Source organism: Chionomys nivalis, chromosome 17, assembly GCF_950005125.1.
Source record: "Chionomys nivalis chromosome 17, mChiNiv1.1, whole genome shotgun sequence".
Lineage (NCBI taxonomy): Eukaryota > Metazoa > Chordata > Mammalia > Rodentia > Cricetidae > Chionomys > Chionomys nivalis.
The window spans coordinates 3,916,264-3,938,366 of record NC_080102.1 but is presented as its reverse complement, the minus strand read 5'-3'; the positions used below and the strand labels follow the sequence as shown (position 1 = coordinate 3,938,366).

Below are 22,103 nucleotides of genomic sequence, written 5' to 3'. Positions count from 1 at the left end.
CCTGGGCTAAGACAAGTCAGGCAGTCAGCCGGGAGAAGTTGATCCCTGGCCTTCTCTGTCTCTGCCTTCTCCCCTCCCCACCGCATCACTAGGACCCACACTCTAAACAGAAAGCCAGCTCTATAAATAGAATGTGAATTTGGGCATTAGAACCATTGCTTACGTCTGCCCCTTATAAGGCATCCAAACCAACTGACACAGACAACTGGCTTCAGCTGTTGTCTTCCAAACAAGTAGCTCTGTCCCCAACTGTCACCAGTCTGAAATTAAGGGATCTTTCTTTATAGTTTACCTTTACGTGAGGCTGGTTACCACCAACAGCCTCAGAAAAATAATTATTCCAGTAAAAATCCATCTTATCTTTAATTGGGGCTAGCGTGGAAATCAAGAAAAAAAATGGGATGGGAAGCTTCCACGGCCAAGCAGATTGGGCACTAGTCTTGTGAAAGAGGGAGGTCTTCTTTCTTAAAGATGTTTTATCCTGTGACACAAGTGTAATTTACCAGTTGAGTCCCAGAGCTACTCATATTTTATATGTGTATGTGTGCATACATATATGTGTGTGCATGTGTATGAGTGTAGGCACACATGTGAGTGTGTACATGTGTGTGTGCATGTGTATATGTGTGTGCATGGATGTGTAAGTGTGCATGTTTATATGTGAGTATGCATACATATGTGTGTGTGCATGAAAGTCTTGTAACTCTGGCTCATGAGGGTCTTTTTGGAACAATCTCTTCTCCCCTTTTAGCTCCCTTGTCCTTTGAAAAAGTCCACATTTTCTAAAGGGCTTTTTCTTAGTACCATCCTCTGGGGTTCATTTACTTTTGTTTAATTAGTTTCCTGTTAATTAAGAATGAGAATTAGCTGGGTCCTAAGCATGTTCGAAGAGCTAGAGGTAAGCTAAAGTGGCCCCAAAGGAAATGGGGCTGTAATTTGGGAACAGGTGGGCCGGGCCTTCTTCTGCTCTGGTCTGGGTAATTCTGCTGAACTTGGTGTCTGTGGGCTGTAGATTCATTCACGTGACGAGAAAACCCAGCGAGCCCTGTGGGTCAGAGAATCGTGGGCGGTAGAAGTTGGTGCCTGCAGTGGGGCTTTTGTCTTTTTCTTCTAGTCTCCGAGTCATTCAAAGTTGTGCCGTTGTGGAAGTTTTCCAGCCTTAATTTTTCCAAAGAATCTTACCTGCTTGCCATGTGGCGTTTCCTGTCTGGATCTTTTGGCTGCTCCATCTTCTGTCACTGCGCTCAGTACCCGATGTGGATTCAGTTTTTAGAATAGTTTTCCTATCAATACCCCCTTTGGAAGCTGTTTCCCCTCGGTTTATTTACAGGGTGATTTAATTACTAAGAAAACCACGTCATGCATGTTTTCAGTTTCTTTCCTTGAGTGGAGGGGGAGGGGCTTCATGCTGTGATAGCAAGGCTGTGGGTCACAGCGTGTATTTCCTGGCAACTGGGGAAAGAACCGGCAACCTTTAACGATGAAAGTTGCAGGCACTAGTGAGTCACAACTTTGAGGGTTGTGGTTATCAGGCACCGTTCACAATGGCTTTTCACTCCGTGTGTATGCACGCATTGCACACACACAGATGCACACACACAAGCCACACATCAGTGACAGATGACCTATTGAAATAATTTCAGAGCCGGTCTGTGGTTGCTACGACAACCAATGCTCTCTTGGCTTTTATCTGGCCATGTGACAGGGACTTTGACGTCAGCCAGAGGCAGAGTCTGTGGCTGAGTCTGTCCGCATAGTCAAAGGCTTGTGAGAATCTGGTGGATGCTGGACCTCGCTGCTGAGGCTGCCGCTGCTGCTGTTGCTTTCACTGCGGTTGTTACTTCCCAGGGGCTGCAGGAGCATGGACTACTAAACCCCACATTGCTGCGTGAGGTAACCAGCTTGCTTTATACGCCAGAGTTACGTGTTTTCCCAGCCTGTGGTGGTTTTTTTCTCTCCCCTCTTAACCTCCTACAACTTTGTCTTCAGGAGCGGTTACTGATGGACCCAGGCAAAGAATGCGAAGTGACTTCTAGTCATGCATTTCAGGCAGTCTCTGGAATGTGGTTAGATTTGGATTAATGTTCCGTGAAGTAGGTTAAAATGTAATCTCCTTGCGAAACACTTGCTAACATACATTATTTAGAGATTCGCGTTGTGCGGCGTGAGCCAAACGTGCTCCCTTGAATTCCAGGAATCCTCGTTCGGTATTGTTCTGATTCTAGCAACTCCAGCACTGCCTGGCAGGGTGCAGCTAACTTTTCCTTGTTGCAGCTGCTGATTCTGCATCAGCCCACGGCCGTTTGGGTTTGGTTTCTCTCTCAGCTGCAGCGTGTACGCTTGGCGTCAATGAGAGCAGTGAGATAAGACGCTAGACTTTGAAAGTTGTGATTCTTAGTGTACAAAAGGGCTTTCAGCACCCTGTAAACAATGGGGGACACTGGCAACAGCTTCCTGTTTAGAGAGAATCTCCAATGTGCCAAGGAAGTCGGGGTGGGACCTATACATGTGTGTGTGGTTGCGTTTTGGGTGTTACTGTAAAGTCTTTCTGTGGCTTTCTCTGAAAACCCGGTAGTGAAGATGAGGGACTGGGTGGCCTTTTCTAAGGAGCCCTGTGGGCTGGTTCTGATCTTTATTCTTAATTAAAATAATTATCTATAGAAGAAAACAAGAGCCTGAAACCAAATGTTCATTGTTGTGTGGTCTACCTTAATTGCAGCACAGATTTAAAGTGCTCACAAAAATTTTGCTTCAGGTCTTGCGTGAGTAATTTGGTAACTCTACCGAGCAAGGGTTCTCGCCTCTCCAGTTCTCTGATACCCTGGGCTCGAGGTTGTGGTGGGGGCATCGCTATGGTTCTGCTAGCTCCTTCTATAGCTTGTAGTTTCAAGGAAAACGCTGGCTTTGAAGCAAGCCTAGATGTATAAACAGGATTCTAAATCCTGCAGATTTGACAGAATTGAGGCATATTTTAGAGTACCATATGGAAGAGAACCAGCATATATAGAGTTGAGCAGAGACCGGCTCAGCTCCATACATGACGGCTGTACGTTGATGAGATGTTGTGTTTCTGCTCAGTGGAAGAATAAGTTGTTTTTAATCATATTACCAGGTGCAGAATTTTGAGTTACACACTTTTCACTTGTGGGTGAGAATCTTGAACAGCTCTCAGCTGTAGTGGTCACTGACTAACTGCTTGTATCAATTATTTCCTAAGTAGCTTTCAATGAGCAGACCTGTTTTGAGCAGAGCTTCCATGAGGACTGTCCAATGTCTGAAGTGCTTGTATGGACCACGTACCTATTAACAGAGCTTCCTATCCTTTACCTCCCCTCGTGATTCCAGTAACTCAGAGGCTACCTCTTTAACATGCCAACTGGTGTGTGGCATTTCATTTGTTGCATGGTGAGGGCAGTCATTGCTGTCGTTTGGCATACACTCAGCGACCAACTTTTCGGGCTCCAACTCCAATGTCGTAATTCTTTCTCTTGGTTCTCTCCCTGGGTTTTGAAATCACAAGAGGATTGTGTGCAAAGCCCTTATACATGAGACTAGATTTCAATAATAAAAAGAGAGAGAGAGAGAGTGAGTGAGTCAGTGCTAGGGACAAAATGTCAGTGAGAAAGTTGGAAAGCCGCCTCCGTGACGAAAGGTGCCGCTTTCAAAGCCACAGGTCCCTTTTTTTTTTAATAGCAAAATAAGGAAAAGGACTCGTGAGCAGCATCTTCCTGCAGCAGTGCGACTGTGTTTCTTTCAAGGTCAAGTTTGCTTCAGCCTCAAAAGATGCCAGTGTGGAAGGATTTACTCTAGACACCGGCTGCTGCATTATTGAGTGCTCTGTGTAGAGTTTCAGGAAACCTTAACCCTTTCGGGGCCGTGAGCATGTTTGGCAATCTTGGTAGAGCCTACGGACTCTTTTCAGAATGATATCTAAACAACATAAAACAAATTATGCCGGTTACAAAGGAAGCCACTTTCCATTAAAATGTGTTCAAAATAACAAGAGGCTATGAATTTGAAAAAGATCAGGGGGGGGGGTATGTGGATGAGGTTGGAGGGAGAAAAGGGAAGGGGAGAGATGAATAATTATATCATAATCTCAAAAATAAATATAATGAAGTATTTCTTTAATTAGGATAGTATATGTACATTGTTGATATGTTCTTAAGTCATACAAAGCAGCAGCAGCTGCAGTGGCGCTCATGCTTTTGGAGTGGCGTTACCCATGAATGCTGTTGTGAGATTGAGCTCGTCTAACGACTGCCATACGCAATGCAAATATCTGTGATTTCTCTTGGCAACGATATCACAAACATTTTGGTTTGTGACCCACATTGTAAAGGGAGGAAATACTGAGTTTGGGGTTGTGGAAATGGAAGACGTCATGTTTTTAACCACCCAAGTTCCCAGGGTTCTTGTGAGTCCTGCCTGCCCTGGAGTTAACTAATATGTGAGTTTGTGTGGCCAAAAGCACTCAGAAGACACTGGACAAAGTCCATAGCCTCATTTTGGTTCCACAGCATCTGATTTTATTCTTGGACCATGAGAACGTCACAGTATTCTCTAAATACCTGGTGCAGAGATGGGTGATGTGGTCCCTCAGCTGCTGACCTGTCTTTACTCTTCTCTGCCTTTGTCATCCTAAGTCTTCTGTGAGTCTCACCCAGTTCAGTATGGGTAACGAGGGAAACAGAGTGTTGACACGTTATGCAAGTTCAAACCACGCACCACGGAGGGCTGTGGCTGTTTATGGAGACTTTTATCCGCACAGGGAAGGTGACAAAGCGGTGCTTAGATGAGCGTGTCTGGTGCTATATGAGATCCAGTGAAGGAATCCTTTGAGAAAGTGCTCCATGCGCTAACAGCCTTTAGAGCAAGCATTAAAGACTTTCTAGCTTAAAGCAAACCATACATAGACGCAAGGCGACAACAAGCAAAGCTATTTCCAGCCGCATAAGGCTGACTTGTCAGGAGCCTCCAGAATGGTATGCATTCAACAGGAAGTGGGGAAAGGAGATACTTCCAGAGAAAGCTGAGCTGGATGCACAACATATTTATGCTGGAAGCAGGAGGTGCAAATGTTATTGTTTACCTCGACATACCAGAAAAGCTCCCGTTCCCCACATTGCTTTGAATGAGAAGGAACTAGTGCTGGCTTCCGTGTGTGCCACCGGGGAGCCCTGCAGTCAGTTGGCAGCTGTCACAGCCCTGTGTTTAGAAAGTCCAAAGCCAGCCTTTGGATTACATCATTACCCTACCGCCCCAGCATGAAAGAATGGAGCTAAGATGTTTTGCACAAGCTGTTTAAACCAAATCCAAATCCCTTGCATCTGAAATGGAAGCTGAGCAATTTTCCTTCGTGCATTCTCAGAGGGATTACCAAAGAGGATGTTCTCGAATAGTTCTTGCTCTTTGGATTAGGAAAGACACCTGCATGGAGACTGAGTCTCTGGAAACCTGCGGGGAAACTTGGAGAAGTCTAACATCTCCAACTGCCCTTTGCCTCTTAATGGTAGTGTTGGAAATCTCAGCACAGAAAGGAATGTGTCACTATTTTTTTACAAAATCAACTTTTATTTTTAAGGGCTGCCTTGTGGTGGAAAGCCAATTAGGAACAGCCATTACAAAATTTAACATTTTTAAAATTGTTTCCAGAAGGGAGGTCATAAAATTCAGTGCTCATTAAGACCTGTATACAGAAATTGTATGACAAATATTTAAGTTCCCTGGTGCCACGGTCTCCAAACCAATATCAATCCATTTCTGATTTTAAATCTCTGTGCTTAAATTTATTTTTGAAATATATATCTATAGATGCCATTGATGTCATGCTAAAATGGCTCAGTGCATAAGAGTACTTCTGCTCTTCCAAAGGGCCTGAGTTCAGCCCCCAGAAACCATGCCAAGTGGCTCACAACTGCTTCTACTTCCAGCTACAGGAGATCTGACGCCCTCCTTCGGGCCTCCACAGGCACCCGCGTACATGCAGCATACCCTCACAGAGGCGCACACATGGGCTCCTCCTACTGCTGCTCATAATAATAATTTAATCATTTTAAATGGAACATACTCCTATCACAATAAAGTTCTATAATTAGTTTGCAGACAAGAAGTCACTGATCTAAAAGATCTTCCTGCTGTTGCCTTGCTCACTAGGAAGCTTCTCCATGGCGTCTGAGTTCTGCTCAGTCACTCCAGCACAGTAGAGGCCTGTGCACAGGTGTACTGGTTACTTTGCTTGTGGCTGTGACAAAAACACCAACAAAGGCAAACTAACAATGGAAGGCATTGATCTGGCTCACGACTAAAGGGATGTGGTCCATCGTGGCAGGGGCAGCATGACAGCAGGACTGAAGTGGCTGGTCACATTGCTTTCAGGAAGCAGGATGAGATGCTGTTTGTCATCCCCTTTTTATTTAGTTCAGGGCCCCAGCTCATGGGATGGCGCCTCCCACAGGTAGGATGGGTTTCCTCACCTCCAGTTACCCAGGCTAGAAACTCCCTCACAAATGTGCCCTTAGATTTATCTCATTGGTAATCCTAGATCCTGTCAAGCTGACAGTCAATACTAATCACTGCATCAAGGTAACACGGTTTAAATGATGATTCTGAAATGTCTTTGTTTCTGTTACTGTATGCCCACCTATTGGTAATATATACCAAACGGAATGACTGTGTGCTAAGGGGACTCCCACAGACCACAGTCGATTTTGAAGATGCAATAACAAATAGCATTCCCTAACAGCGGAAGCATCCTCTACCTTCCCATCTCTTACCAAGGATCAGTTGCAGCAGGATCAGCCAATGATCAATCATTATTAGCTGGCTCCTGTGGCCATCACATTATTTTAGGCATTTTGAGCATCTACCACTGGAGTGGAGATTGCTGGTGGCTTGATTTGATAGACTCTGGCTTCTTGACTGAGCTTTTGACTCAAGCGTTTGGGCTTTGATACACTCAGTAAGTTCTGAACACCTACTGTGTGCTAATATTGATCATGAGATCTGCTTTGAGAAACAAGTCAGGGCCCTGCTGTTGGGACGCTTACGGTCAACTATAAAGGAGAACTATAAGGGATGCTTACACTCTAACTGGGCAGGGAATCAGAAACCTGTGTGTGCCAGCAACCAGGATCCCTCCCTGACAGCCACACTATTTACTGTGATCAGAAAAGAAAGTCCTCACTAAAATGCATCAAAGGAAGCAAGACAAAGAACCTAGAAACCATGAAAGTCTACTCCAGAACCAAACTTCCCAAGAGGTAGCTGCTGAACAGCCAGCTTCAGGGGTGAGCGATCTCTTCCCCTGGCAGATTCCGAGATTCCAGGGATGTCAAGCCTGTTCCCAGTGGACCAAATGTTATCTGTTCCCTCATTCAGGAGATAAGTGACCAGGAGAACGATTTACTCTTATGCCAATACTCGGGATTATTCAAGCGATACGAGCCGCTTTATTCTTTATAGAGCTGTCTTTATATTCGTGGCCAAGTGGCTCCCATGTTTCCCGTGTTAACCCAGTAAAGAATAGGCTCTCGGCTTCGACAAACAGACCTGTGTTCCAGGGTCTAATACACAATGCTGCCTGTCTTCCCTTGCTCACAAATCTGGTTTGAGAAAAATTGCTGTTTCGCACAGTCACCCAGGGTCTTAGGCTCTTCCCGAGCTGCCCCGAGTGCAAATCCTGTCTTTAGCACTTCCTGTTAAGCAGTTTTTAAACAGGCAGGTTTTCCCATCTGGATAACATCAGTACCCATCAACCTCCTTCCATAGTAACTGACAGATATTTAGCACCCAATAATTTGACTTTCTATCAGTTATTCTCAGCCTCAATCAATGATGCCAGCACCATCCAGAGACCGGGCAAAAGCATTTCCAGGGTTAGAGAAGGTGTATCCCTGGTGTTACGATATAGACAACTCGAAGAAAGCTATATAGATTTCTAAGTTCTTTTCATAACAGCTATTTCCCCCACACTATCCCAGATTTTGTTTTAATGAGGAAGCAGTGACACAGAAACATATAAGGAAGCTCTAATGCTCGGTTCCGAGGTCCTGGCTCTGTGTTCCCCCTGCAGCGTGGCTCTGCGTTCCCCCTGCAGCGTGGCTCTGCGTTCCCCCTGCAGCGTGGCTCTGCGTTCCCCATGCAGCGTGGCTCTCCCAGGAGAGCATAGTGTGTTTCCCCCAGAAGTGCAGTTAGAACGTGGGGCAGATTATAACCCCCAAAACTGGTCAAAAAATCCTAATCACTCCCATGGGCTTTTGTGAAATGTTGTCAGTATTCATCAAGAGGTGAAATAGTATACTCTCCTTCCAACCTAAATGGGCTTGTGATTGGCCCAACTGAGAGACTATAGTGAAATGAGGTAACATGAATTTCAAGGGGAAAGCATTAAAAATTTCCCTTCCTCTATGTTTATCTCGTGTGCCAAATTCATTCCTGCAACCCTGCCTCCACGTGTGAAGAAGCCCAGACAATATGGAGAGGCCTTTTTGTTGTTTCGGCGGATGGCCCCTGTCGATGCTCCTTGTCCACAGCTGAATCTGTGAATGAGAAATCTACAGATGACTCCAGTCCCCAGCTGTGGTCTCTCCATCTCTCTCTCTGCCAGGTTAACCCTGGATACGTTTTCTTTCTGAGCTCCCCACTCACAGTGTCTTAAGCCCAAAAGCTTTGAGCTAATGTTTTAGGTCGTTGGGGTAAGGAGTGTGTCAAAGCTAATGGTGCAATTCTTGCATGGAGGCCTCAACTTTAGAAACATAAAGGTTAAAAGGCTTCTGTGCTCTCATGTAAGTGTCTAACCTAGCTTAAAATAATTTGAGGAAAAATGTCTTTTTGTTACTAATCTGTAGTGGGAGCTGCGGGCTGTGTTCCTGCCACCCCAGCTCCTGGTCTCCTGGCTAGCTTATGCCCCGAAATAACAACACACAAACTGTATTCTTTTAAACACTGCTTGGCCCATTATATCTTGCCTCTTCTCGGCTAACTCTCGCACCTGGACTAGCCCATTTCTAATAATGTGTGTAGCACCCCAAGGTGCGCTTACCGGGAAGATTCTAGCCTACGTCCATCCTGGGTCAGAACTTCATCGCATCTGCTCCAGAGAGGAGAGCTATCGAGTCTGAGCTCACTTCCTTTTCCTCCCAGCATTCTGTTCTGTTTACTCCACCCACCTATGTTCTAACCTATGAGGGCCAAGCAGTTTATTTTTTAACCAATGACCTTCCTCAATCACTAATCAACTTATCAATGACAATAGCTCAGTCTGCGAGATGCTCAACATGCCAGCGTGAGGCCCTGAGTTCAGGTTCCCAGACATAGTGGGTACCCCTCTACTGGGCAAGGTGGGGTGGGTGAGGAAGGAGGCCCATCCTTGAGGGCTCACTGGCCAGCCAATCTGACATGGAGGGCTCTAGGTCTCAAAAACAAGATGAAAAAGCAATCAAAAAAAAAATCCTGACGTCAATCTCTGGCCTCCATGTGTACCTGTTCAGACAAGTGCATACCACACACATGTGTGTGTACACACACACAGCCCATGCATACACTACATACCCACATGCATACACATACATACACACCATACCACACATATTGCCCATTACATACACACATACACATATGTACACACATGCACACAAACACACCACACACATACTGTCCATCCATAGATTACATACCCACATACACACACATACATACACACAGAGCCCATACATATACTACATACCGACATGCACACACACACACATACACACACACACATACACACACACACACACACTGTCCATGCATATATATGACATACCCATATGCACACGATACACACACACACACACTGCCCTTGCCTATACCACATACCCACATTCCCACACAAGCATGAGTGAGCTGGGGACACACCCCGCCTGTAAATTCAGAACCGCAGCCTATATTCCACGCTGTGGGTTTACAGTGATCAGCTGTGCACCCTAGTGAAACCTCATCCACATCCTCCTGCTTGCCATCCCTCTCTGTGGAGGTCTGGGTGCACAGCAACGTTTGTACTTAATCTTCCTTGTCCTCTCTCTCTCTCTCTCTCTCTCTCTCTCTCTCTCTCTCTCTCTCTCTCTCTCTCTCTCTCACACACACACACACACACACACACACGTCCTCTATCTAATCGGCTGCCTACTGTGCTATTGTTAGCCTTGCTGTCTCCTTGGCACTCTCTGCCATTCCCAGTGCTTTAGGGACTGTTTTTCATTCTAATGGTAAAACTAGGGAAATCCCTTGGTGGGGTAATATTTAGCTCACCCAGCAGCCCTTTCTCCTCTTAACCAAGCTGCCAAAATGGCAAATGTCCTGCTGGCTTGTGGCTGCTCATGCCAAGCAAACAGAACACTAGAATTCTCAAAAACGCTGTCCCTTTGCATTTGCTTGAAGAGGCATCTACATGCCTTCTGCGGCAGATAGATCAGTGCCTCCGAATCCTATGTGTGCTTGAGCTGCTCCCGTCCTGCTGGGCTCCCGTGTTCCCCTAAGAAGCGCCCATTCCTATATGTGCTCACTGTTTGTCAACTCTGTGCACCTGGGCACCTGTGAACATCTTCCTTCCGCCTGAAGACTACTCAGTGAGAGACACTGGTGTCCATTGCTGACAGAGGCTGTTATCTGTCAGTGATCTGTCAATGAGCTTTCTTTACTAAAGATACAAAAGGTGTCGCCAAGTGGGATGCTTCTAGCACCAGGCTCTCTTTGGAAAGCGTACGCTCTGGTTAGGGAGGCTGGGGCAGTACTTATGGCCGAGGAGAGAGCTCTGCCCTCTATCCTGATGAAATGTCTGGATCCTAGTCTCATGGCAGGCACCAAGGAAGTACTGATTCTCTCAGACTGAGATGACTTTGGACAGGAAGTGAGCTTGAATGGAAAGTTTGACCTGAACAATGGATATCAAGCGAAGATCCACGGGTGACATTATATATTTAATATTATGACCCCAAAGAATATCTACCCATTTGGAATCAAGAAAGTAGTTAAGAAACCTAAAACCCTGTAATCCCTAAGGGAAGTCTACAGAGGACCTGAAATGCTTCCTTTTAAGCTGCATTGGTCAGCTCGGGCAGTGGGAAGCTAGCTGAGGTGTGTGAGGCACCAAGGCAGCAAATGTGTCCACAGGGATGCGATGTGTTAATGGCCTCTTCCCTTTGCCACATCCAGGTTTGTTAAAAGGTCTGGATAGTTACGTTAAGGAACTGTTTCATTTTTCTTCATTTTGCTCATAGGAAATCTCTAACTTCTATGCTAAAAAAATAAAACGTCTTCATTTGCCCCCTACTATGTGAGTTGTGGTGCTCTTTCCAGTTTGACTGAGTGGCGTCTGGAGCTCTGAAGCACAGTTTTAAAGGTGTCAGTCACCATCCTATAAATCCCCAAACCAAGTGAATACTTCAAGCCTTCATAAAAATTATAATTAGCCGGGCAGTGGTGGCGCACGCCTTTAATCCCAGCACTCGGGAGGCAGAGGCAGGCGGATCTCTGAGTTCAAGGCCAACCTGGTCTACAAGAGCTAGTTCCAAGAAAGGCCCCAAAGCTACAGAGAAACCCTATCTCGAAAAACAAACAACAAAAAATTATAATTACTATCCCTAATGAAAACCCTGGACCATTGCCTCGTGTGCTCACATTTGAAAGTTTGGCTCTCAGTTGGTGGGCTGTAGTCTTGTTGGAAGGGGTGTGTCGCCAGGGGTGGGTTTTCCATTTTCAAAAGCCCACACCAGGCGCAGTCTCACTTGCTCTCTGCCTGTTGCCTCTGGATCCAGGCGGAAGCTCTCAGCTCCTGCTCCCGCACCGTGCCCGCTTGTCTGCCAGCACACTCTCCATGGTGATGGCCACGGGCTCCCCCTCTCAAACTGTAAGCAAGGCTCCAATTAAACTCTTGCTTTTATAAGTTGCCCTGGTAAGGGTATCTCTTTACAGCCATAGAACAGTAACTAAGCCATCTCATCACTCTGAAAAATCTTCAGCTCTATTCACCAGTGAAAACCTGAACTGTTGGGGGAAGTATTAGTAGTAAGCCGTTGTACCTTTCATGACATCTGACATCTGTGACTACAGTCATCAATACTGTATTAGGCAATGATCAGAATGTTCTTAGGGCTGGAGAGATGGCTCAGTGGTTAAGAGCATTGCCTGCAACAGGAACATTTTGAAGTAGGACCTGTCTTTTATCTATTGGGCATGTTCTTCAAGTAATAAGTTCTACATTAAAATACTGGAAACTATTAGAACCGTCCTTAGGGCATTTACAAGTGGGGAAATGTATTTCTTGACATACAGATTTTAGACTACAAAGTGGGCTTATGTTCTTGAGATTGAAGGAGGAGATGGAGAGATGATAACGGCCACCGTTGTCCTCTTTTTAATTGTCTGCCTCTTAAACTACGCTACCCTAGTCAGCAACTCCAACTCCACCTAGCGGCTAAGCCCCAAGGGTCGCGGCCTAAAGAAACTCTGTTCTCTCAGGCACTGACTCTTTCAAAACTACTAAGGGACCTTCTCTAAATCCTGCTAAAGAATTCGAGATTCAAAGGTTGAGGTAGAATCCCATTTCCCAGGCAGGCTGAATAGCAAGCACACCCAGGAAGTCCCCGCATTACCTCCCACCCTTGCCTTGCCCTTCTCCACCTGGCTCCTCCGTACTACTTCCTGTCAGCTAGTTGCTGCAGCTCCAGACCACAGGTGAATTTTATTTCATCAAACACATTTTTGCATCATTAAACAAATATTCCAGAGCATAAACAAAAGTAACACACTTTAAAATAATATTCTACTAGTCACCCTCATTTTCATTTTCTCTTCTTTTCAATTTGAGTGTGCATGTCTCTGTGTGTGTGCTTTTGTGTGTGCACGCACACATGTCAGAGGGCCAATTTGGGAGTAGGTTCCCTCCTTCCACTGTGGGTTCTGGGGGTGGAAGTGAAATTGTCAGGTTTGAGCAGCAGGTGTTTTTACCTGCTGAGATCACCCTGAGCCATCTCTGCAGTGCGGTGGGTACCGTTCTTATGAAATCATTTAGCATGCCATCCTGAGTACCCTAAAGAAAATCCTTGGACCTGAGAAGTTGTCTGACCCCATTGTGAGTCTCAGTCTTGTGTTGGTCCTTGTGATGGTGACTAAATTGCCGACTTCACAGAGCCCGGAATCACCTGGGAAGACAGGGTCAGTCAGGGGCCATCTACATCGGGATTGTTGGGGGCCATGTCTGGGAGAGATTTTCTTAAGTAGGTTGATTGGTGTGGGGAGACCCGGCCTAAGAGTGAGCAGCACCATTCCCTGGATTTGGGTCTACAGGGTTAAAGAGGAAGTAAGCCGAACAAGGCATGCCTGACTGTGGATACGACCAGGTGCTTCCAACTGAAGCCTCGCCAGCCCCAGTGATGGCTGTGGCTTGGAATTGTCAGCTGAATGAATCTTCTTTCAGTTACTCTGTCAAAATGTCCTATCAGAGCAACAAGAAGGGAAACTAGGGCGGTCTTTAATTAATAGTCATCTTAAGTAGCAGATTAAATCAATTTATGATAGAGTAGAGCATTTGGAAAACAGAAGACAATGCAAAAATGAAATACCACTACATTATCTGCTGCCTAAAATTAGCCACTGCGAATGTTTTTAAGGGGAAACATTGTATATAATTTTACTCTCGTAGAAGAAAGAGAGCTCTAAAATGGAAATGAGAATTTGAAGGTCAGATAACATCTGTAAATCAGGAATTTCTGATTTCCAACTAAATTATATTTCTAATTAAAAGTTAAAAGTCAATCAAGCGCTGAGAGATTAGGGTTTTACTCTGAAGGGGACTTGTTTCTTAGTAGATATAGGCTTAAATTTTAGTTACCAAAGCTTAATTCCCTCTCTCATGGAGACTAGAGAAAGACGTGCATAGTCAAAGAGAAGCACAGCTGGGGGAGAAAACAAAAGCTGACCGTACCTACAGGACTGCTCTCCTGGCAGAAAGGAGATTTAACGGAGAAAGAAAGCAGAATCCATGGTGTCCCTTCCAGAAAGAACAGTAGACTCCCTGCAAGGACGCCACCACCCCCTCACACAAGTGGACAGACCCATGGAAAATCCAGAGGCAGTCAGTGGAGCTCTTGATCTGCCTCTTCTTGGCAGCTCGGCTTCTGAGTTTTGTGTGCTCCATTATTGCTTAAACGCCCACTGTGCTTTCTGTTTCTTATTGCTATCCACTTGTCTTCTGACATTTCTCGGGATCTTTGTCTTCTCCAGTTGACCTGGAGAATCAAGTCTACGGCATGTGTGACATGCTCCAGGTTCCTTTCCAATTCTTATTCAGTCATGATAAAGTGAAGGTTCATTTAGGCAAGGAATATAAAATCTGCATGTGCTTCTGGTAGGATGCTTGGAAAAGAAATGTTTTTGTAGAATATAAGAGACTGTGGTAGATCATTTAGAAAATACAGAAGAAATATCACTGTTGGTGTCTTGTGGCTTCAGGCTAGCCACTACTATTTTAAGGTTAGAAACTGTGTTGTATTTAACTTTACTTTAATAGGAAAAAAGGTGATTTAAACTTGGGGTTTGAATCTCTGGCTCAAATCTTGTGTCTTGTTAAAACTTCTCTTTACTAAGCTCCTTGGATTGCTTTCCAACTCAGCCATTTTGCTGGGCTGTTTTTCCCATGACAAATGGAGGTTTTCCATTGTCTCCAGGTTCACCCCTCTCTTACAGTCATTTTCAGTCTTCCTGTGGTATATTTATTTATAAAGGTTTTTTTAATGGTAAAAAGACTGTGATCTTCAATTTCCCCTATAATTGAGAATATAATCAAGATAACTTCCCACCATGAATTTGTGACCTTCGTTCCATTGTCTTTAAGAAGCATAAAAAGCCAAAGGGAAGCTAGCTGCCATTTTTATTTTGATGCCTTTGGAAGGGGGCTTCTCCCATGTCTGTGGGCTTCTAGTATCTTCCTCATCTTGCTGATCTTAAATTTTACTAGAAAGGGTCCAGCTATGTCTTTTGGGTTTTGTTTGGTTGGTTGGTTTGGTTTGATTTATCTTCATGATTGCGTTCCAGGATTTTGAAATCCCAGTTCACTCAAGGCTTCTTTGGGAAAGCATTCCTGAAGTGACATCTCTCTTCGTTTTTCTCTTCCTTAACATCCTGGCTCTCTTCTGTGTTCTCGCTTTTCTCTCATATTTTCTTCACTTGTTTTTACATGAACTCGGAGATTTTCCCCAACTTGTCCTTTGTGTCACAGATTAATTTTTGTGTCATTTTTTTTGCAATTATTCAGCCTCCCGCAGAGTCTAGTTAGTTTGGTTTTATTTATCATTTTATGAGTGTTTTGCCTAAAATGTATGTCTGTACCTGATGTACACAGAAGCCAGAAGAAAGTGTCAGATCCCCTGGGACTAACTGGAGTTTTAGATGGCTGTGAGTTACCCTCTGGATGCTGGGAATCAAACCTGGGACCTCTGGAGGAGCAGCCAGTGTTCTCAACCACTGAGCAAAGCTCCAGCCCCCAGGCTCCATCCCCTTATGTCCTTTGTTTTTCCTCAGTGATGGTTAAGAGTTGACTTGCTCAGCCAAATTAATAAAGAGCTGAGTTGTCAGGCGGAGGTGGCCAGGGGAATCCCCGGGTAGTTATGGAGGAATAGTGTTCTGCTTCTTGTCATGGAAGCTGGAGCTGGGAGCTGCTCATGGAAGGCACACGTGTGAGAACCGGACAAGAGGCTCATGCCTGTCCCAGCCGCCAACATGAAGAATGCTTTGTTTCCAGGAGTGAAATTCTGACGTGCACCCTTCTGGGCAGCGTGGAGTCGGGGAGAAAAAGGTGGGACCCAGCGTTCTGCAGAACCTTCTTGAAAGCCTCCTCCTCCTTGAAAATGGAGACTTACATTCCACGGGGTTCTGTGGGAAGGAGCAGCACTCACCTCTTAGCTGCTCACTCTGAAATCTGTTTTATATCCTAATTTTTATTGGCCTGATTCAACCACATCTGTGATGTTTTCCATAAATTCCCAGAAGATCCTTCAAATGTATTTCTACTGATCCCACCCTCTCCTAGATGTCTTCCTTCCCACACATTTCCTGGGAGACATAAGCATGTGGGTTTTTAAGTTAGATTCTGTGAATATCTAGGATGGTTGGCCCAGGGTGTTGGCTCATGACTGGCATAGGGCCTTGGCACATGTCTTACTTTCTGTGGAGCTGTTCTTTCCTTCACTGTTACCGACAACACTTCTAGCCCTGGTGTAATAATATAAACCAGTGTATATTGTGAATAGACTCACATGATAAATGTGATCATTTTATAAAGTGAACAAAGTGAAAGACAATGGATCACATGAGTCCGGCCTCAGGCTCAGGCCCACTCCCCTGCCTCAGTGCTGTATAAAGACGTAGAATACAAACCCTAGCTACATCTCTGCTCCCACAGTTGTACAGTTTCCGGTCTGTCCTCTTCCGTTAAGACTGAAAGTTCCCCCGTGGTAAACACGGTGCCTCCTTAGTGCTGTGGCGAGGCGCGTAACACAGACGAAAGGCTAAATGAAAGAACAAAGAAATGAACACGCTTGGTGCTGGCCTTAGGAGGAGGGACACTGTCTTTCCTTGCTAAAATGACCCTGGCATCCTTGGTAGTTTGGAGAGGCTCTGGAGAAGGGCGTTCCAAGCAAAGGGGATAATTTGGTCAAGACGGAGCACACCCTTGGGGGGGATGACGGAACTTGTTCACAGAGAGCTATCAATCACTACTTCTTCCAAACCAAACCTCTTTACCTCTGCTGTGCCCATGTGTTCTGAGAAGTTCTTTAACTATTACCAGCCTGGGAGCACAGGTCTCAGTAGAACTATTGTCATTGCTTCAGCTCATGGGCATCAGGAAAGCCTTGTTCATGGTGCCCATCTTGTTTGCAAATCTCTACCAAAGGATATGCTTGTGGCATCAGGGACTGCGAGCCATCTTTTCCCGGGAGTGTTCCAAAGCTGCAGGTAGATTGGAATGGTGTTGTAAGCCACGCTTGGTTTCTGTTGCCTGCTGGAAGCAGGTGGAGGGTGAAGACCCGCAAGTGTGGCGCACTGCTTGCTCACGGAACCGCTTGGCTTTCTATCTCAGAAATGCCCTGTGCTATGTTGGAAAGTCTCCTCAGAGGGCTTTGCCTACAATTTCCAATAATTTCATTCAAAACAAAACCTACTAGTTGTCGAGAATAAGTAGGCCCTCAATTCTTGGTTAATCAAAATTAATCTTTTAATTTTGAGATGTGTGTTATTTTATCCGCAAAGTAGGTGCTCAGTAAATACGGGGGTGGTGCGTGAAAAGAAAGATTGAAGGACAGCGGGAGTCTGCCTTTCCTGAAATAGTCATGGAGCACTTTCTCTAGAGGTTACTCAGGTAGAGGTGGGGCTCTCCTATTGACTATGTCATCGGGTCTCTGTATCGATCGTTTTCACTCCTGTTGTGTCCTACACACATCAGCCATCTTTGAGCTCTGAGGCTAATTTACTCCAGGATTTTGAAGGTCTCAATGGACAAATAGAATCATTTTTTTTTTTTTTGCCCATGCACAGGATTGCCTGGGTTACTCCAAGGGGCCATCTATGGCTTCCCAACTTCTCAAAAATGAAGCTATACAACCTATCAACATTGTGAGGTTAGCTGTGTGACACTAGAGAACGGGATATCCCCAGTTCTGTGACACAGAAGCAATTTTGGTGAAGTACGAGGCTACCCTGATCAGAAAATGAGGTCCGGGGATGCCACAGTATAAAATCCCAGCATACAGGGATGCACTCCCAGAAGTCCGTGCAGCAGTTAGGATTGAAGTCTTGAGGAAAGAATGATGCCCTAGGGGTGATACTGGCAGGGATGCAGAGGTCCTCGAATTGCTGAGTCTCGGCTGAGTCTGAACTACTGGGCCCATGAGGAGCACCTCCCTGAGCTGACTCTGGGTCCTTGGTGGAATCTTCCCGTTACAACATCTATGGACAGAACCAGATCTTATGGAATGGTTGAGAGGTGTGCAAATGCCTGAGCTGAATTCAGAATTTTAGGCCCAGAACCTATAGATGAGGGTGTGAGATTTACCTCTTTCTAAAACTCCCTTGGTGGTTCCTAACTCACACCTGGAGATCCACTCGCACTTCCCCAAGACCTCAGTCTATAAGGATTTGAGATAGCGACAGATCACAAGCACCAGGAACCTCAAAGCCTCACAGCAGCTCCGCACACAATGGGAGGCAGATCCTATGCCATCTGCTTTAAGTATCAAGGCCTTGCCTTCAGGAGAGAGTAAATGATGAAGTCACAGTCCCAACACCAACCCCACATAGTGGACCAGGTAGCATCCCTAGAAACTCTTGTAGGTATGTATCATGGGCTCTTGTCCGGTCCACTGTAACCAAAGTCAACTCTGACCAAGTTAACTCTTCTCGACAGAGTCCTTGTGAATCCCTCAATACATAGCCAAAGATCAGGGCTGTCAGATTTCAGGATTTGGCTACCTAAGTGGGCCATAACGGGCAGGAAGCATGCTGTCTTTGTCTTCCTTAAAGCCTAGGAGAGCATCCAGTTTATAATAGATACACAGTGAGTCCGTGTTGAGTTGGAGGCTGTCCATGTGGGAATGGAGGACAGAGTTGTCTTAGTAAAAGTTTTCTATTGCTGTAAAGAGACACCGTGACCACGGCAACTCTTACAAAGGAGAACTTTCAATTGGGGTGGCTCTCTTACAGTTTCAGAGGCTCAGCCCATTACCTCATGGTGGGGAGCATGGTGGCATGCAGGCGGATGTGGTGCTGGAGTATCAGAGAGTCCTACGTCTTGCAGGCAACAGGAAGTTGACTAAGGCAGTATACTGAGCATGGGAAGCCTCAGAGCCCTCCCCCACAGTGGCACACTTCCTCGGAGCAGAACACACTTTCACCAACAAAGCCACACCTCCTAATAGTGTCACTCCTGTTGTGGAAAGTCACTTTAACTATGTAAGGATGTCCTACATTTGCTTGTGTTGTGGATTACTACTTTAACTATGTAAAGGTGTGGTGAATTTTTTTAATTATGTAAAGATCTGTTGCTGTTTTACCTCACCTGCCTAAGGCACCTGATTGGTCTAATAAAAAGCTGAATGGTCAATAACCAGGCAGAATAAGTGGGAGGAGGAATCTAAGCTCAAGAGAGGAGAGAACGAGAGAGAAGAGAGAAAGGGAGACAGACAGATACAGAGGAAGCAGGAAAGTAGTACACACCGAAAGAAAGGTAAAAAGCCTCAAGGCAAGATGTAGACGAAAAGGTTAAGTTAGGTTATAAGAGCTGGTGGGACAGGCATAACATAAGGCTTGAGCATTCATAACTAATAATAAGTCTCCATGTCTTTATTTGGGAACTGGTTGGCAGCCAAAAGAAATCCTGCTCCATACTCCTTACAGGATTAGGGGGGCCAGTGTCATTCAAGCTGCCACAGGGGTCATGACAGCGAGGCGCTGGTCCAGCAACGCATGATTTCCTGTGAGAATTTCAAATCTTAATTCACATTTCCCTACTGACCTTTTCCGAGTGACATCTCCATCTTACATTAATTTCCCTCCTTCTCCTCCAAGAGTAAAGCTAGGGAACATGAAGTTTTTATTTCCAAACCTCATAAAGTAAAAGTATACTTTGTCCTGTTATTTTTTTTAACTGCAGACACCCAATTCCTTTAAGATGGGGTACACCTGTCTCTAGGGAATGGTTTGTCAACAAGACAGTTTTGGCTTCATGGGATTGTGTCCCAGAAAATTAAAAATATTATGTAGGGGCTGGTAAGATAGTCCAGCAGGAAAGGGAGCTTGCTAGCAAGCCTAACTTCATGAGTTCAATCCCCGGGACCTCTGTGGTACATATGGGAAAACAGCTCCTGCAAGCTGTTCTCTGACTTCTTCATGCAGGCCGAGGTGTGTGCCCCTCCTCCCACATACACATAAGAAATAGATTTTTTTTTTTAAATCTAGAGTCTATTGCTTGTTTTGATTTGGTTTTTTAAGGTGTTATGATTTTCTTCTCCTTTGTCGTTACTTAGCAGGAAGATATTAGCACAAGGCTTGATCCCTGGTGAGGAGTGAGTTGGTGTCCTGTGTCTTACTTGACTCTACTCCAGTTCACTGTTGGCAGGGACTGGGGCAAATTGCTCAAAGCCTCTTATTTGTCCTTGCATTTCCACTGTGTCTAAGCGAAACCCCACGACCATCAAAACCACTTGTGCCTCGCCACTACTGAGGTAAATCAGTATTAAACCCCATAACTAGAAGAGGGAACCGAAGCCCATGAACACACAGTAATGAAAGTAATGACCTCTGCCAGCCTCGGGGTCAGCACACTCACAGCAGCCTTGGAGGAATGTGTGGAGATAAGACTTAGAAAAAGTGTTCTGTGGACATCTGTGTTCAGGAACATTGGTCTCACATAATACTGAGAGAGCTTTAAATAAAATATCACTGCCAGGTCTTACTGAATATTCGACTGTGGATCCTATACTTAAAAAAAAAAAGACTTAAGAAGGTAATGTTCGTTTGCAGGTAGGGCTGAGAATGCCAGTCCAGGCAGTGGGCACTCCTGGATCACCCAAGCTCCCAACTTAATCCAGCAGCGTCTCTCCTAGGTCAGCATCTCCTGCGTTAGGGAGGCCTGCCTATGGAGCCTTCTGGAGACGTGAACATTTAGCTTGAGTCCAAACATTTTGTGACCAGCGTGGGAATGTTTGCACAAGAGCTGTTCAGTTCAACTTGAGTGGCAGTAGATGGCTCTGGCAGAGGGGGAGGGAGAGATAGAAGCCAAGCCAGGAGGAAGGTGCTGTTCAAATCCAGGAGAGCGGGGAGCTACTGAAAACCTGCCCCTTCCAGGCAGGGCACCACACTCCTGGGCAGAGGCCTCGGCAGACGAGCTGCTGGATCTTGAGGGGGTGTTCAGCTACGGAAGGCTCATTGGTTCATGGTGGCAAGCCCTTTAAGTGGACTGCATTCTAGCGTGGACTCTGCCACTCAAACCCTGTGGCCTCAGGCCAGTTACTGCAAGTTGAGCACCAGGACCACAAATGCCCAGAGTCCACACCCCTCAAGCACCAACAGGACATTCCAAGTTGAAATCCATTCACCAAGAAACTTTGTTTCATGAACAAAATGATCTAAAATATTGGGTGAAATTGTCTTCAATTTTCCCTGAAGGTTATTTTATACCTTCATTCATGAAGGCATTCATGAAGCAGAAATGAATTATGTAGATTTGGGTTTCATCCTCCAGACATGTCATGGTGTATATACAGGCATTTCAAAATCTTGAAAATCTAAAATCCATAAGATGGTGATTTTTTTCTGGGTGTGGAATACTAACCTGTACCCCTTATATACTCAGTTTCCTGATTTTGGAAAACAGAAATAGAAATTTCAGTTATTCATAATCCGTGGAGATAACATCCATCACAACCTGCCATGTCCACCCCTACCCTTCCCCAGGGTCACTGGTCCACCACTTAATTCTGTCACTGATGTTGGGGCTTTGTGATTCCCTGTGGGGACTGAAGGAGAGAGCACTCATCCACCCTTACTTTAATGAGAACTGGCCAGCAAGATGTTTCATGGGAGAGCTTTGAAAGAGAGCCCCTAGTGCTCTGATACAGAGGGTAGATCTGTGGATCCAAGGTCGGGCCCTCTCCCGAGGCACCAGGAGAATAAATGGGAAAGTGAAATACCTTGAGTCATAGCACAGAAAGCTACCAAAAGTGGACTCTATGGGGCCAAGTCCCAAGAAAGTCCAGGGCCCAGAGTCCAGAGAAAATGCTCCAGGAGGAGGGAGGTGGGCTCAGGAGTAGCATGCTAGGTGACCGACAGGGGTTGTCGAGATTGTGCGCTCTCTCTCTCTCTCTCTCTCTCTCTCTCTCTCTCTCTCTCTCTCTCTCTCTTTCTCTCAAAGAGGGCTTGAGCTGAGCAAGTGAGTATCTCAGTAGGTTGTTTTGACAAACGTATGCATTGCTTAGAAAATGCTATTTCTGTATCCTGTCTCTAAGACCACAGACCCGTCAGCTCTTCCCACCCGTATCCACAGCAGGCCGGCTCTGCAGGCTCTCCTATAG

At 45.5% G+C, this 22,103-nt stretch overlaps 1 protein-coding gene across 4 annotated transcripts in view; it reads left to right on the top strand.

Moving 5' to 3' along the window:
- Positions 1–22,103, top strand: part of Ncald (neurocalcin delta) — a 323,531-nt gene that overhangs the window by 240,930 nt on the left and 60,498 nt on the right. Inside the window, exon 1 of one of the 4 annotated variants that reach the window (XM_057792369.1) lies at positions 1,738–1,893. The exons of the other annotated variants lie outside the window; for them this stretch is intronic. The gene's annotated coding sequence lies outside the window, so the exon portion shown is untranslated. Of the gene's footprint in view, positions 1–1,737; positions 1,894–22,103 lie in introns of those variants that run through there. 4 annotated transcript variants of the gene reach the window in all.